Consider the following 17,385-nt stretch of genomic DNA (forward strand, 5'->3'; position numbering starts at 1 on the left):
GAGAGGAGAGGGGGACAGTGGCCAGGAGGGGACAGGGACTGTGGACAGGAGGGGACGGGGACAGTGGACAGGAGGGGACGGGGACAGTGGACAGGAGGGGACGGGGACAATGGACAGGAGGGGATGGGGACAGTGGACAGGAGGGGATGAGGACAGTGGACAGGAGGGGACGGGACAGTGGACAGGAGGGGACGGGACAGTGGACAGGAGGGGACGGGACAGTGGACAGGAGGGGACGGGACAGTGGACAGGAGGGGACGGGACGAAAGTGGACAGGAGGGGACGACAGTGGTCAGGAGGGGATGGGACGACAGTGGACAGGAGGGGACAGGATGACAGGAGGGGATGGGACGACAGTGGACACGAGGGGACGGGATGACAGGAGGGGACAGGACGACAGTGGACAGGAGGGGATGGGGACAGTGGACAGGAGGGGACAGGGACAGTGGACAGGAGGGGACGGGGACAGTGGACAGGAGGGGACGGGACAGTGGACAGGAGTGGATGGGACAGTGGACAGGAGGGGACAGAACAGTTGACAGGAGGGGACGGGACAGTGGACAGGAGGGGATGACAGTGGACAGGAGGGGACGGGATGACAGGAGGGGATGGGACGACAGAAGACAGGAGGGGACAGGACGACAGGAGGGGACGGGACGACAGTGGACAGGAGGGGATGGGGACAGTGGACAGGAGGGGACGGTACATTGGCAGGAGGGGACGGGACAGTGGACAGGAGGGGGACGGGACAGTGGACAGGAGGGAGACGGGACAGTGGACAGGAGGGGGATGACCGTGGACAGGAGGGGGTGACAGTGGACAGGAGGGGGGGACAGTGGACAGGAGGGGGGCAGTGGACATTGGACAGGAAGGGGGGACAGTGGACAGGAGGGGGGGGACAGTGGACAGGAGTGGGGGACAGTGGACAGGAGGGGGGGACAGTGGACAGGAGGGGGGGACAGTGGACAGGAGGGGGGGGACAGTGGACAGGAGGGGGGACAGTGGACAGGAGGGGGGGAAAGTGGACAGGAGGGGGGGCAGTGGACAGGAGGGGGGGACCTTGGACAAGAGGGGGGAGACAGTGGACAGGAGGGGACAGGGACAGTAGACAGGAGGGGATGGGGACAGTGGACAGGAGGGGACGGGGACAGTGGACAAGAGGGGACAGGGACAGTGGACAGGAGGGGGCGGGGACAGTGGACAGGAGGGGGGGGGACAGTGGACAGGAGGGGGGGGCATTGGACATTGGACAGGAGGGGGGGACAGTGGACAGGAGGGGGGGACAGTGGACAGGAGGGGGGGGACAGTGGACAGGAGGGTGGGACAGTGGACAGGATGGGACCATGGACAGGAGGGGGGGGGCAGTGAACAGGAGGGGGGGCAGTGAACAGGAGGGGGGGACAGTGGACAGGACGGTGGGACAGTAGACAGGAGGGGGGACAGTGAACAGGAGGGGGGACAGTGGAGAGGAGAGGGGGACAGTGGACAGGAGGGGACGGGGACTGTGGACAGGAGGGGATGGGGACAGTGGACAGGAGGGGACGGGGACAGTGGACAGGAGGGGACGGGGACAGTGGACAGGAGGGGATGGGGACAGTGGACAGGAGGAGATGAGGACAGTGGACAGGAGGGGAATGGACAGTGGACAGGAGGGGATGGGACAGTGGACAGGAGGGGACGGGACAGTGGACAGGAGGGGACGGGACGAAAGTGGACAGGAGGGGACGACAGTGGACAGGAGGGGACGGGACGACAGTGGACAGGAGGGGACGGGATGACAGGAGGGGATGGGACGACAGTGGACAGGAGGGGACGGGACGACAGGAGGGGACAGGACGACAGTGGACAGGAGGGGATGGGGACAGTGGACAGGAGGGGACAGGACGACAGTGGACAGGAGGGGATGGGACAGTGGACAGGAGGGGGATGGGACAGTGGACAGGAGGGGGATGGGACAGTGGACAGGAGGGGGACGGGACAGTGGACAGATGGGGGACAGGACAGTGGACAGGAGGGGGACGACAGTGGACAGTAAGGGGTGACAGTGGACAGTAGGGGGGGACAGTGGACAGGAGGGGGGGACAGTGGACAGGAGGGGGCAGTGGACATTGGACAGGAGGGGGGGACAGTGGAAAGGAGGGGGGACAGTGGACAGGAGGGGGGGACAGTGGACAGGAGGGGGGGCAGTGGACAGGAGGGGGGGGACAGTGGACAGGAGGGGGGGACAGTGGACAGGAGGGGGGACAGTGGACAGGAGGGGGGACAGTGGACAGGAGGGGGGGACAGTGGACAGGAGGGGATGGGGACAGTGGACAGGAGGGGACGGGACAGTAGAAAGGAGGGGACGGGACAGTGGACAGGAGGGGATGGGACAGTGGACAGGAGGGGGACGGGACAGTGGACAGGAGGGGGACAGGACAGTGGACAGGAGGGGGACAGGACAGTGGACAGGAGGGGGACGGGACAGTGGACAGGAGGGAGACGGGACAGTGGACAGGAGGGGGACGACCGTGGACAGGAGGGGGTGACAGTGGACAGGAGGGGGAAACAGTGGACAGGAGGGGGGGACAGTGGACAGGAGGGGGGCAGTGGACAGAAAGGGGGGACACTGGACAAGAGGGGGGGACAGTGGACAGGAGGGGGGAAAGTGCACAGGAGGGGGGCAGTGGACAGGAGGGGAGGACAGTGGACAAGAGGGGGGAGACAGTGGACAGGAGGGGACAGGGACAGTGGACATGAGGGGAAGGGGACAGTGGACAGGAGGGGACGGGGACAGTGGACAAGAGGGGACAGGGGCAGTGGACAGGAGGGGGCGGGGACAGTGGACAGGAGGGGGGGGACAGTGGACAGGAGGGGGGGCAGTGGACATTGGACAGGAGGGGGGGGACAGTGGACAGGAGGGGGGGACAGTGGACAGGAGGGGGCGGGGACAGTGGACAGGAGGGGGGGGACAGTGGACAGGAGGGGGGGCAGTGGACAGGAGGGGGGGGACAGTGGACAGGAGGGGGGGACAGTGGACAGGAGGGGGGACAGTGGACAGGAGGGGGGACAGTGGACAGGAGGGGGGGACAGTGGACAGGAGGGGATGGGGACAGTGGACAGGAGGGGACGGGACAGTAGAAAGGAGGGGACGGGACAGTGGACAGGAGGGGATGGGACAGTGGACAGGAGGGGGACGGGACAGTGGACAGGAGGGGGACAGGACAGTGGACAGGAGGGGGACAGGACAGTGGACAGGAGGGGGACGGGACAGTGGACAGGAGGGAGACGGGACAGTGGACAGGAGGGGGACGACCGTGGACAGGAGGGGGTGACAGTGGACAGGAGGGGGAAACAGTGGACAGGAGGGGGGGACAGTGGACAGGAGGGGGGCAGTGGACAGAAAGGGGGGACACTGGACAAGAGGGGGGGACAGTGGACAGGAGGGGGGAAAGTGCACAGGAGGGGGGCAGTGGACAGGAGGGGAGGACAGTGGACAAGAGGGGGGAGACAGTGGACAGGAGGGGACAGGGACAGTGGACATGAGGGGAAGGGGACAGTGGACAGGAGGGGACGGGGACAGTGGACAAGAGGGGACAGGGGCAGTGGACAGGAGGGGGCGGGGACAGTGGACAGGAGGGGGGGGACAGTGGACAGGAGGGGGGGCAGTGGACATTGGACAGGAGGGGGGGGACAGTGGACAGGAGGGGGGGACAGTGGACAGGAGGGGGCGGGGACAGTGGACAGGAGGGGGGGGACAGTGGACAGGAGGGGGGGCAGTGGACATTGGACAGGAGGGGGGGGGCAGTGAACAGGAGGGGGGGACAGTGGACAGGACGGGTAGACAGTAGACAGGAGGGGGGACAGTGAACAGGAGGGGGGACAGTGGAGAGGAGAGGGGGACAGTGGCCAGGAGGGGACAGGGACTGTGGACAGGAGGGGACGGGGACAGTGGACAGGAGGGGACGGGGACAGTGGACAGGAGGGGACGGGGACAGTGGACAGGAGGGGACGGGGACAGTGGACAGGAGGGGATGGGGACAGTGGACAGGAGGGGATGAGGACAGTGGACAGGAGGGGACGGGACAGTGGACAGGAGGGGACGGGACAGTGGACAGGAGGGGACGGGACAGTGGACAGGAGGGGACGGGACAGTGGACAGGAGGGGACGGGACGAAAGTGGACAGGAGGGGACGACAGTGGACAGGAGGGGATGGGACGACAGTGGACAGGAGGGGACAGGATGACAGGAGGGGATGGGACGACAGTGGACACGAGGGGATGGGACGACAGGAGGGGACAGGACGACAGTGGACAGGAGGGGATGGGGACAGTGGACAGGAGGGGATGGGGACAGTGGACAGGAGGGGACGGGGACAGTGGACAGGAGGGGACGGGGACAGTGGACAGGAGGGGGACGACAGTGGACAGGAGGGGGGGACAGTGGACAGGAGGGGGGGACAGTGGACAGGAGGGGGGACAGTGGACAGGAGGGGGGGACAGTGGACAGGAGGGTGGGGCAGTGGACAGGAGGGGGGGGGGGACAGTGGACAGGAGGGGGGGACAGTGGACAGGAGGGGGGACAGTGGACAGGAGGGGGGGCAGTGGACAGGAGGGGGGGACAGTGGACAGGAGGGGGGGACAGTGGACAGCAGGGGATGGGGACAGTGGACAGGAGGGGACGGGACAGTGGACAGGAGGGGACAGGACAGTGGAAAGGAGGGGGATGGGACAGTGGACAGGAGGGGGGTGGGACAGTGGACAGGAGGGGGATGGGACAGTGGATAGGAGGGGGACGGGACAGTGGACAGGAGGGGGACGACAGTGGACAGGAAGGGGGGACAGTGGACAGGAGGGGGGGACAGTGGACAGGAGGGGGGACAGTGGACAGGAGGGGGGGACAGTGGACAGGAGGGTGGGGCAGTGGACAGGAGGGGGGGGGACAGTGGACAGGAGGGGGGGACAGTGGACAGGAGGGGGGGCAGTGGACAGGAGGGGGGGACAGTGGACAGGAGGGGGGGACAGTGGACAGCAGGGGATGGGGACAGTGGACAGGAGGGGACGGGACAGTGGACAGGAGGGGACAGGACAGTGGAAAGGAGGGGGATGGGACAGTGGACAGGAGGGGGGTGGGACAGTGGACAGGAGGGGGACGGGACAGTGGACAGGAGGGGGATGGGACAGTGGACAGGAGGGGGGGACAGTGGTCAGGAGGGGGGGACAGTGGACAGGAGGGGGTGACAGTGGACAGGAGGGGATGGGGACAGTGGACAGGAGGGGACGGGACAGTGGACAGGAGTGGACGGGACAGTGGACAGGAGGGGGATGGGACAGTGGATAGGAGGGGGACGGGACAGTGGACTGGAGGGGGATGACAGTGGACAGGAGGGGGGGACAGTGGACAGGAGGGGGGGACAGTGGACAGGAGGGGGGGACAGTGGACAGGAGGGGGGGGACAGTGGACAGGAGGGGGGGACAGTGGACAGGAGGGAGGGGCAGTGGACAGGAGGGGGGGGACAGTGGAAAGGAGGGGGGGACAGTGGACAGGAGGGGGGGCAGTGGACAGGAGGGGGGGACAGTGGACAGGACGGGGGGACAGTGGACAGAAGGGGATGGGGACAGTGGACAGGAGGGGACGGGACAGTGGACAGGAGGGGACGGGACAGTGGAAAGGAGGGGGACAGGACAGTGGACAGGAGGGGGGTGGGACAGTGGACAGGAGGGGGACGGGACAGTGGACAGGAGGTGGATGGGACAGTGGACAGGAGGGGGGTGGGACAGTGGACAGGAGGGGGGTGGGACAGTGGACAGGAGGGGGACGGGACAGTGGACAGGAGGTGGATGGGACAGTGGACAGGAGGGGGACGGGACAGTGGACAGGAGGGGTATGGGACAGTGGACAGGAGGGGGGACAGTGGACAGGAGGGGGGAGACAGTGGAGCGGAGGGGGGGACAGTGGACAGGACGGGGGGACAGTAGACAGGAGGGGGGGACAGTGGGGGGGAGGGGGGCGGTGGACAGGAGGGGACGGGGACAGTGGACAGGAGGGGGGGGACAGTGGACAGGAGGGGGGACAGTGGACAGGAGGGGGGGGCAGTAGACAGGAGGGGGGGACAGTGGGGAGGAGGGGGGGACGGTGGACAGGAGGAGGGGGGGACAGTGGGGAGGAAGGGGGGGACAGTGGGGAAGGGGGGACAGTGGGGAGGGGAGGGACAGGGGACAGGAGGGACAGGGACAGTGGACAGGAGGGGGGGACAGTGGACAGGAGGGGGGCAGTGGACATTGGACAGGAGGGGGGACAGTGGACAGGAGGGGGGGACAGTGGACAGGAGGGGGGGGACAGTGGACAGGAGGGGGGACAGTGGACAGGAGGGGGGACAGTGTACAGGAGGGGGGTGACAGTGGAAAGGAGGGGGGACAGTGGACAGGAGGGGGGACAGTGGACAGGAGAGGGGGGCAGTGGACATTGGACAGGAGGGGGGGACAGTGGACAGGAGGGGGGGACAGTGGACAGGAGGGGGGGACAGTCGACAGGAGGGGGGGCAGTGGACATTGGACAGGAGGGGGGGACAGTGGACAGGAGGGGGGGGACAGTGGACAGGAGGGGGGGCAGTGGACATTGGACAGGAGGGGGGGACAGTGGACAGGAGGGGGGGACAGTGGACAGGAGGGGGGACAGTGGACAGGAGGGGGGACAGTGGACAGGAGGGGGGACAGTGGACAGGAAGGGGGGGACAGTGGACAGGAGGGGGGGACAGTGGACAGGAGAGGGGGACAGTGGACAGGAGGGGGGGCAGTGGACAGGAGGGGGGACAGTGGACAGGAGGGGGGACAGTGGAGAGGAGGGGGGGGACAGTGGACAGGAGGGGGGGACAGTGGACAGGAGGGTTTGACAGGATGGGGGGACATTGGACAGGAGGGGGGACAGTGGACAGGAGGGGAGGGGCAGTGGACAGGAGGGCGGGGGACAGTGGACAGGAGTGGGGGCAGTGGACAGGAGGGGGGCGGGACAGTGGACAGGAGGGGACAGGACAGTGGACAGGAAGGGGATGGGACAGTGGACAGGAGGGGACGGGGACAGTGGACAGGAGGGGACGGGGACAGTGGACAGGAGGGGATGGGGACAGTGGACAGGAGGGGACGGGACAGTGGACAGGAGGGGACGGGGACAGTGGACAGGAGGAGACGGGGACAGTGGACAGGAGGGGATGGGGACAGTGGACAGGAGGGGACGGGACAGTGGACAGGAGTGGACGGGACAGTGGACAGGAGGGGGACGGGACAGTGGACAGGAGGGGGGTGGGACAGTGGATAGGAGGGGGACGGGACAGTGGACAGGAGGGGGACGACAGTGGACAGGAGGGGGGGACAGTGGACAGGAGGGGGGGACAGTGGACAGGAGGGGGGACAGTGGACAGGAGGGGGGGACAGTGGACAGGAGGGTGGGGCAGTGGACAGGAGGGGGGGGGGACAGTGGACAGGAGGGGGGGACAGTGGACAGGAGGGGGGGCAGTGGACAGGAGGGGGGGACTGTGGACAGGAGGGGGGGACAGTGGACAGGAGGGGTATGGGACAGTGGACAGGAGGGGGGACAGTGGACAGGAGGGGGGAGACAGTGGAGCGGAGGGGGGGACAGTGGACAGGATGGGGGGACAGTAGACAGGAGGGGGGGACAGTGGGGGGGAGGGGGGCGGTGGACAGGAGGGGACGGGGACAGTGGACAGGAGGGGGGGACAGTGGACAGGAGGGGGGACAGTGGACAGGAGGGGGGGCAGTAGACAGGAGGGGGGGACAGTGGGGAGGAGGGGGGGACGGTGGACAGGAGGAGGGGGGGACAGTGGGGAGGAAGGGGGGGACAGTGGGGAAGGGGGGACAGTGGGGAGGGGAGGGACAGGGGACAGGAGGGGGGACAGTGGACAGGAGGGGGGGACAGTGGACAGGAGGGGGGCAGTGGACATTGGACAGGAGGGGGGACAGTGGACAGGAGGGGGGGACAGTGGACAGGAGGGGGGGGACAGTGGACAGGAGGGGGGACAGTGGACAGGAGGGGGGACAGTGTACAGGAGGGGGGTGACAGTGGAAAGGAGGGGGGACAGTGGACAGGAGGGGGGACAGTGGACAGGAGAGGGGGGCAGTGGACATTGGACAGGAGGGGGGGACAGTGGACAGGAGGGGGGACAGTGGACAGGAGGGGGGACAGTCGACAGGAGGGGGGGCAGTGGACATTGGACAGGAGGGGGGGACAGTGGACAGGAGGGGGGGGACAGTGGACAGGAGGGGGGGCAGTGGACATTGGACAGGAGGGGGGGACAGTGGACAGGAGGGGGGGACAGTGGACAGGAGGGGGGACAGTGGACAGGAGGGGGGACAGTGGACAGGAGGGGGGACAGTGGACAGGAAGGGGGGGACAGTGGACAGGAGGGGGGGACAGTGGACAGGAGAGGGGGACAGTGGACAGGAGGGGGGGCAGTGGACAGGAGGGGGGACAGTGGACAGGAGGGGGGACAGTGGAGAGGAGGGGGGGGACAGTGGACAGGAGGGGGGGACAGTGGACAGGAGGGTTTGACAGGATGGGGGGACATTGGACAGGAGGGGGGACAGTGGACAGGAGGGGAGGGGCAGTGGACAGGAGGGCGGGGGACAGTGGACAGGAGTGGGGGCTGTGGACAGGAGGGGGGCGGGACAGTGGACAGGAGGGGACAGGACAGTGGACAGGAAGGGGATGGGACAGTGGACAGGAGGGGACGGGGACAGTGGACAGGAGGGGACGGGGACAGTGGACAGGAGGGGACGGGGACAGTGGACAGGAGGGGACGGGACAGTGGACAGGAGGGGACGGGGACAGTGGACAGGAGGAGACGGGGACAGTGGACAGGAGGGGATGGGGACAGTGGACAGGAGGGGACGGGACAGTGGACAGGAGTGGACGGGACAGTGGACAGGAGGGGGACGGGACAGTGGACAGGAGGGGGGTGGGACAGTGGATAGGAGGGGGACGGGACAGTGGACAGGAGGGGGACGACAGTGGACAGGAGGGGGGGACAGTGGACAGGAGGGGGGGACAGTGGACAGGAGGGGGGACAGTGGACAGGAGGGGGGGACAGTGGACAGGAGGGTGGGGCAGTGGACAGGAGGGGGGGGGACAGTGGACAGGAGGGGGGGACAGTGGACAGGAGGGGGGGCAGTGGACAGGAGGGGGGGACTGTGGACAGGAGGGGGGGACAGTGGACAGCAGGAGATGGGGACAGTGGACAGGAGGGGACAGGACAGTGGACAGGAGGGGACGGGACAGTGGAAAGGAGGGGGATGGGACAGTGGAAAGGAGGGGGATGGGACAGTGGACAGGAGGGGGGTGGGACAGTGGACAGGAGGGGGACGGGACAGTGGACAGGAGGGGGATGGGACAGTGGACAGGAGGGGGGGACAGTGGACAGGAGGGGGGGACAGTGGACAGGAGGGGGTGACAGTGGACAGGAGGGGATGGGGACAGTGGACAGGAGGGGACGGGACAGTGGACAGGAGTCGACGGGACAGTGGACAGGAGGGGGATGGGACAGTGGATAGGAGGGGGACGGGACAGTGGACTGGAGGGGGATGACAGTGGACAGGAGGGGGGGACAGTGGACAGGAGGGGGGGACAGTGGACAGGAGGGGGGACAGTGGATAGGAGGGGGGACAGTGGACAGGAGGGGGGGGGACAGTGGACAGGAGGGGGGGACAGTGGACAGGAGGGAGGGGCAGTGGACAGGAGGGGGGGGACAGTGGACAGGAGGGGGGACAGTGGACAGGAGGGGGGGCAGTGGACAGGAGGGGGGGACAGTGGACAGGACGGGGGGACAGTGGACAGGACGGGGGGACAGTGGACAGAAGGGGATGGGGACAGTGGACAGGAGGGGACGGGACAGTGGACAGGAGGGGACGGGACAGTGGAAAGGAGGGGGACGGTACAGTGGACAGGAGGGGGGTGGGACAGTGGACAGGAGGGGGACGGGACAGTGGACAGGATGTGGATGGGACAGTGGACAGGAGGGGGACAGGACAGTGGACAGGAGGGGTATGGGACAGTGGACAGGAGGGGGGACAGAGGACAGGAGGGGGGAGACAGTGGAGCGGAGGGGGGGGGACAGTGGACAGGACGGGGGGGACAGTAGACAGGAGGGGGGTTCAGTGGGGAGGAGGGGGGCGGTGGACAGGAGGGGACGGGGACAGTGGGGAGGAGGAGGGGGACAGTGGGGAAGGGGGGACAGTGGGGAGGGGGGGGCAGGGGACAGGAGGGACCGGGACAGTGGACAGGAGGGGGGGGGGCAGTGGACATTGGACAGGAGGGGGGACAGTAGACAGGAGGGGGGGACATTGGACAGGAGGGGGGGACAGTGGACAGGAGGGGGGGACAGTGGACAGGAGGGGGGACAGTGGACAGGAGGGGGGACAGTGGAAAGGAGGGGGGGACAGTGGACAGGAGGGGGGACAGTGGACAGGAGGGGGGGACAGTGGACAGGAGGGGGGCAGTGGACAGGAGGAGGGACAGTGGACAGGAGGGGGGACAGTGGACAGGAGGGGGGGGACAGTGGACAGGAGGGGGGGACAGTGGACAGGAGGGGTGGACAGGATGGGGCTACAGTGGATAGGAGGGGGGGCAGTGGACAGGAGGGGAGGGGCAGTGGACAGGAGGGGGGACAGTGGACAGGAGGGGGGGACAGTGGACAGGAGGGTGGGGCAGTGGACAGGAGGGGGGGGGACAGTGGACAGGAGGGGGGGACAGTGGACAGGAGGGGGGGCAGTGGACAGGAGGGGGGGACTGTGGACAGGAGGGGGGGACAGTGGACAGCAGGAGATGGGGACAGTGGACAGGAGGGGACGGGACAGTGGACAGGAGGGGACGGGACAGTGGAAAGGAGGGGGATGGGACAGTGGAAAGGAGGGGGATGGGACAGTGGACAGGAGGGGGGTGGGACAGTGGACAGGAGGGGGACGGGACAGTGGACAGGAGGGGGATGGGACAGTGGACAGGAGGGGGGGACAGTGGACAGGAGGGGGGGACAGTGGACAGGAGGGGGTGACAGTGGACAGGAGGGGATGGGGACAGTGGACAGGAGGGGACGGGACAGTGGACAGGAGTCGACGGGACAGTGGACAGGAGGGGGATGGGACAGTGGATAGGAGGGGGACGGGACAGTGGACTGGAGGGGGATGACAGTGGACAGGAGGGGGGGACAGTGGACAGGAGGGGGGGACAGTGGACAGGAGGGGGGACAGTGGATAGGAGGGGGGACAGTGGACAGGAGGGGGGGGACAGTGGACAGGAGGGGGGGACAGTGGACAGGAGGGAGGGGCAGTGGACAGGAGGGGGGGGACAGTGGACAGGAGGGGGGACAGTGGACAGGAGGGGGGGCAGTGGACAGGAGGGGGGGACAGTGGACAGGACGGGGGGACAGTGGACAGGACGGGGGGACAGTGGACAGAAGGGGATGGGGACAGTGGACAGGAGGGGACGGGACAGTGGACAGGAGGGGACGGGACAGTGGAAAGGAGGGGGACGGTACAGTGGACAGGAGGGGGGTGGGACAGTGGACAGGAGGGGGACGGGACAGTGGACAGGATGTGGATGGGACAGTGGACAGGAGGGGGACAGGACAGTGGACAGGAGGGGTATGGGACAGTGGACAGGAGGGGGGACAGAGGACAGGAGGGGGGAGACAGTGGAGCGGAGGGGGGGGGACAGTGGACAGGACGGGGGGGACAGTAGACAGGAGGGGGGTTCAGTGGGGAGGAGGGGGGCGGTGGACAGGAGGGGACGGGGACAGTGGGGAGGAGGAGGGGGACAGTGGGGAAGGGGGGACAGTGGGGAGGGGGGGGCAGGGGACAGGAGGGACCGGGACAGTGGACAGGAGGGGGGGGGGCAGTGGACATTGGACAGGAGGGGGGACAGTAGACAGGAGGGGGGGACATTGGACAGGAGGGGGGGACAGTGGACAGGAGGGGGGGACAGTGGACAGGAGGGGGGACAGTGGACAGGAGGGGGGACAGTGGAAAGGAGGGGGGGACAGTGGACAGGAGGGGGGACAGTGGACAGGAGGGGGGGACAGTGGACAGGAGGGGGGCAGTGGACAGGAGGAGGGACAGTGGACAGGAGGGGGGACAGTGGACAGGAGGGGGGGGACAGTGGACAGGAGGGGGGGACAGTGGACAGGAGGGGTGGACAGGATGGGGCTACAGTGGATAGGAGGGGGGGCAGTGGACAGGAGGGGAGGGGCAGTGGACAGGAGGGGGGGGCAGTGGACAGGAGGGGGGGACAGTGGACAGGAGGGGGGACAGTGGACAGGAGGGGGGACAGTGGACAGGAGGGGGGACAGTGGACAGGAAGGGGGGGACAGTGGACAGGAGGGGGGGACAGTGGACAGGAGAGGGGGACAGTGGACAGGAGGGGGGGCAGTGGACAGGAGGGGGGACAGTGGACAGGAGGGGGGACAGTGGAGAGGAGGGGGGGGACAGTGGACAGGAGGGGGGGACAGTGGACAGGAGGGTTTGACAGGATGGGGGGACATTGGACAGGAGGGGGGACAGTGGACAGGAGGGGAGGGGCAGTGGACAGGAGGGCGGGGGACAGTGGACAGGAGTGGGGGCAGTGGACAGGAGGGGGGCGGGACAGTGGACAGGAGGGGACAGGACAGTGGACAGGAAGGGGATGGGACAGTGGACAGGAGGGGACGGGGACAGTGGACAGGAGGGGACGGGGACAGTGGACAGGAGGGGACGGGGACAGTGGACAGGAGGGGACGGGACAGTGGACAGGAGGGGACGGGGACAGTGGACAGGAGGAGACGGGGACAGTGGACAGGAGGGGATGGGGACAGTGGACAGGAGGGGACGGGACAGTGGACAGGAGTGGACGGGACAGTGGACAGGAGGGGGACGGGACAGTGGACAGGAGGGGGGTGGGACAGTGGATAGGAGGGGGACGGGACAGTGGACAGGAGGGGGACGACAGTGGACAGGAGGGGGGGACAGTGGACAGGAGGGGGGGACAGTGGACAGGAGGGGGGACAGTGGACAGGAGGGGGGGACAGTGGACAGGAGGGTGGGGCAGTGGACAGGAGGGGGGGGGGGACAGTGGACAGGAGGGGGGGACAGTGGACAGGAGGGGGGGCAGTGGACAGGAGGGGGGGACTGTGGACAGGAGGGGGGGACAGTGGACAGCAGGAGATGGGGACAGTGGACAGGAGGGGACGGGACAGTGGACAGGAGGGGACGGGACAGTGGAAAGGAGGGGGATGGGACAGTGGAAAGGAGGGGGATGGGACAGTGGACAGGAGGGGGGTGGGACAGTGGACAGGAGGGGGACGGGACAGTGGACAGGAGGGGGATGGGACAGTGGACAGGAGGGGGGGACAGTGGACAGGAGGGGGGGACAGTGGACAGGAGGGGGTGACAGTGGACAGGAGGGATGGGGACAGTGGACAGGAGGGGACGGGACAGTGGACAGGAGTGGACGGGACAGTGGACAGGAGGGGGATGGGACAGTGGATAGGAGGGGGACGGGACAGTGGACTGGAGGGGGATGACAGTGGACAGGAGGGGGGGACAGTGGACAGGAGGGGGGGACAGTGGACAGGAGGGGGGACAGTGGATAGGAGGGGGGACAGTGGACAGGAGGGGGGGGACAGTGGACAGGAGGGGGGGACAGTGGACAGGAGGGAGGGGCAGTGGACAGGAGGGGGGGGGACAGTGGACAGGAGGGGGGACAGTGGACAGGAGGGGGGGCAGTGGACAGGAGGGGGGGACAGTGGACAGGACGGGGGGACAGTGGACAGGACGGGGGGACAGTGGACAGAAGGGGATGGGGACAGTGGACAGGAGGGGACGGGACAGTGGACAGGAGGGGACGGGACAGTGGAAAGGAGGGGGACGGTACAGTGGACAGGAGGGGGGTGGGACAGTGGACAGGAGGGGGACGGGACAGTGGACAGGATGTGGATGGGACAGTGGACAGGAGGGGGACAGGACAGTGGACAGGAGGGGTATGGGACAGTGGACAGGAGGGGGGACAGAGGACAGGAGGGGGGAGACAGTGGAGCGGAGGGGGGGGGACAGTGGACAGGACGGGGGGGACAGTAGACAGGAGGGGGGTTCAGTGGGGAGGAGGGGGGCGGTGGACAGGAGGGGACGGGGACAGTGGGGAGGAGGAGGGGGACAGTGGGGAAGGGGGGACAGTGGGGAGGGGGGGGCAGGGGACAGGAGGGACCGGGACAGTGGACAGGAGGGGGGGGGGGCAGTGGACATTGGACAGGAGGGGGGACAGTAGACAGGAGGGGGGGACATTGGACAGGAGGGGGGGACAGTGGACAGGAGGGGGGGACAGTGGACAGGAGGGGGGACAGTGGACAGGAGGGGGGACAGTGGAAAGGAGGGGGGGACAGTGGACAGGAGGGGGGACAGTGGACAGGAGGGGGGGACAGTGGACAGGAGGGGGGCAGTGGACAGGAGGAGGGACAGTGGACAGGAGGGGGGACAGTGGACAGGAGGGGGGGGACAGTGGACAGGAGGGGGGGACAGTGGACAGGAGGGGTGGACAGGATGGGGCTACAGTGGATAGGAGGGGGGGCAGTGGACAGGAGGGGAGGGGCAGTGGACAGGAGGGGGGGGCAGTGGACAGGAGGGGGGGGGGCAGTGGACAGGAGGGGGATGGGACAGTGGACAGGAGGGGGGGGGACGACAGTGGACAGGAGGGGATGGGACAGTGGACAGGAGGGGATGGGGACAGTGGACAGGAGGGGACGGGGACAGTGGACAGGAGGGGACGGGGACAGTAGACTGGAGGGGACGGGGACAGTGGACAGGAGGGGACGGGGACAGTGGATAGGAGGGGGACGGGACAGTGGACAGGAGGGGACGGGGACAGTGGACAGGAGGGGGCGGGGACAGTGGACAGAGGGGGGGACAGTGGACAGGAGGGGGGACAGTGGACAGGAGGGGGGACAGTGGACAGGAGGGGACGGGACAGTGGACAGGAGGGGACGGGACGAAAGTGGACAGGAGGGGACGACAGTGGACAGGAGGGGATGGGACGACAGTGGACAGGAGGGGACAGGATGACAGGAGGGGATGGGACGACAGTGGACACGAGGGGACGGGACGACAGGAGGGGACAGGACGACAGTGGACAGGAGGGGATGGGGACAGTGGACAGGAGGGGACGGGGACAGTGGACAGGAGGGGACGGGGACAGTGGACAGGAGGGGGACGACAGTGGACAGGAGGGGGGGACAGTGGACAGGAGGGGGGGACAGTGGACAGGAGGGGGGACAGTGGACAGGAGGGTGGGGCAGTGGACAGGAGGGGGGGGGGGGACAGTGGACAGGAGGGGGGGACAGTGGACAGGAGGGGGGACAGTGGACAGGAGGGGGGGCAGTGGACAGGAGGGGGGGACAGTGGACAGGAGGGGGGGACAGTGGACAGCAGGGGATGGGGACAGTGGACAGGAGGGGACGGGACAGTGGACAGGAGGGGACAGGACAGTGGAAAGGAGGGGGATGGGACAGTGGACAGGAGGGGGGTGGGACAGTGGACAGGAGGGGGATGGGACAGTGGATAGGAGGGGGACGGGACAGTGGACAGGAGGGGGACGACAGTGGACAGGAAGGGGGGACAGTGGACAGGAGGGGGGGACAGTGGACAGGAGGGGGGACAGTGGACAGGAGGGGGGGACAGTGGACAGGAGGGTGGGGCAGTGGACAGGAGGGGGGGGGACAGTGGACAGGAGGGGGGGACAGTGGACAGGAGGGGGGGCAGTGGACAGGAGGGGAGGACAGTGGACAGGAGGGGGGGACAGTGGACAGCAGGGGATGGGGACAGTGGACAGGAGGGGACGGGACAGTGGACAGGAGGGGACAGGACAGTGGAAAGGAGGGGGATGGGACAGTGGACAGGAGGGGGGTGGGACAGTGGACAGGAGGGGGACGGGACAGTGGACAGGAGGGGGATGGGACAGTGGACAGGAGGGGGGGACAGTGGTCAGGAGGGGGGGACAGTGGTCAGGAGGGGGGGACAGTGGACAGGAGGGGGTGACAGTGGACAGGAGGGGATGGGGACAGTGGACAGGAGGGGACGGGACAGTGGACAGGAGTGGACGGGACAGTGGACAGGAGGGGGATGGGACAGTGGATAGGAGGGGGACGGGACAGTGGACTGGAGGGGGATGACAGTGGACAGGAGGGGGGGACAGTGGACAGGAGGGGGGGACAGTGGACAGGAGGGGGGGACAGTGGACAGGAGGGGGGGGACAGTGGACAGGAGGGGGGGACAGTGGACAGGAGGGAGGGGCAGTGGACAGGAGGGGGGGGACAGTGGAAAGGAGGGGGGGACAGTGGACAGGAGGGGGGGCAGTGGACAGGAGGGGGGGACAGTGGACAGGACGGGGGGACAGTGGACAGAAGGGGATGGGGACAGTGGACAGGAGGGGACGGGACAGTGGACAGGAGGGGACGGGACAGTGGAAAGGAGGGGGACGGGACAGTGGACAGGAGGGGGGTGGGACAGTGGACAGGAGGGGGGTGGGACAGTGGACAGGAGGGGGACGGGACAGTGGACAGGAGGTGGATGGGACAGTGGACAGGAGGGGGACGGGACAGTGGACAGGAGGGGTATGGGACAGTGGACAGGAGGGGGGACAGTGGACAGGAGGGGGGAGACAGTGGAGCGGAGGGGGGACAGTGGACAGGACGGGGGGACAGTAGACAGGAGGGGGGGACAGTGGGGGGGAGGGGGGCGGTGGACAGGAGGGGACGGAGACAGTGGACAGGAGGGGGGGGACAGTGGACAGGAGGGGGGACAGTGGACAGGAGGGGGGGGCAGTAGACAGGAGGGGGGGACAGTGGGGAGGAGGGGGGGACGGTGGACAGGAGGAGGGGGGGACAGTGGGGAGGAAGGGGGGGACAGTGGGGAAGGGGGGACAGTGGGGAGGGGAGGGACAGGGGACAGGAGGGACAGGGACAGTGGACAGGAGGGGGGGACAGTGGACAGGAGGGGGGCAGTGGACATTGGACAGGAGGGGGGACAGTGGACAGGAGGGGGGGACAGTGGACAGGAGGGGGGGGACAGTGGACAGGAGGGGGGACAGTGGACAGGAGGGGGGACAGTGTACAGGAGGGGGGTGACAGTGGAAAGGAGGGGGGACAGTGGACAGGAGGGGGGACAGTGGACAGGAGAGGGGGGCAGTGGACATTGGACAGGAGGGGGGGACAGTGGACAGGAGGGGGGGACAGTGGACAGGAGGGGGGGACAGTCGACAGGAGGGGGGGCAGTGGACATTGGACAGGAGGGGGGGAAAGTGGACAGGAGGGGGGGACAGTGGACAGGAGGGGGGGCAGTGGACATTGGACAGGAGGGGGGACAGTGGACAGGAGGGGG

Source organism: Ascaphus truei, chromosome 5 (assembly GCF_040206685.1).
Source record: "Ascaphus truei isolate aAscTru1 chromosome 5, aAscTru1.hap1, whole genome shotgun sequence".
NCBI lineage: Eukaryota > Metazoa > Chordata > Amphibia > Anura > Ascaphidae > Ascaphus > Ascaphus truei.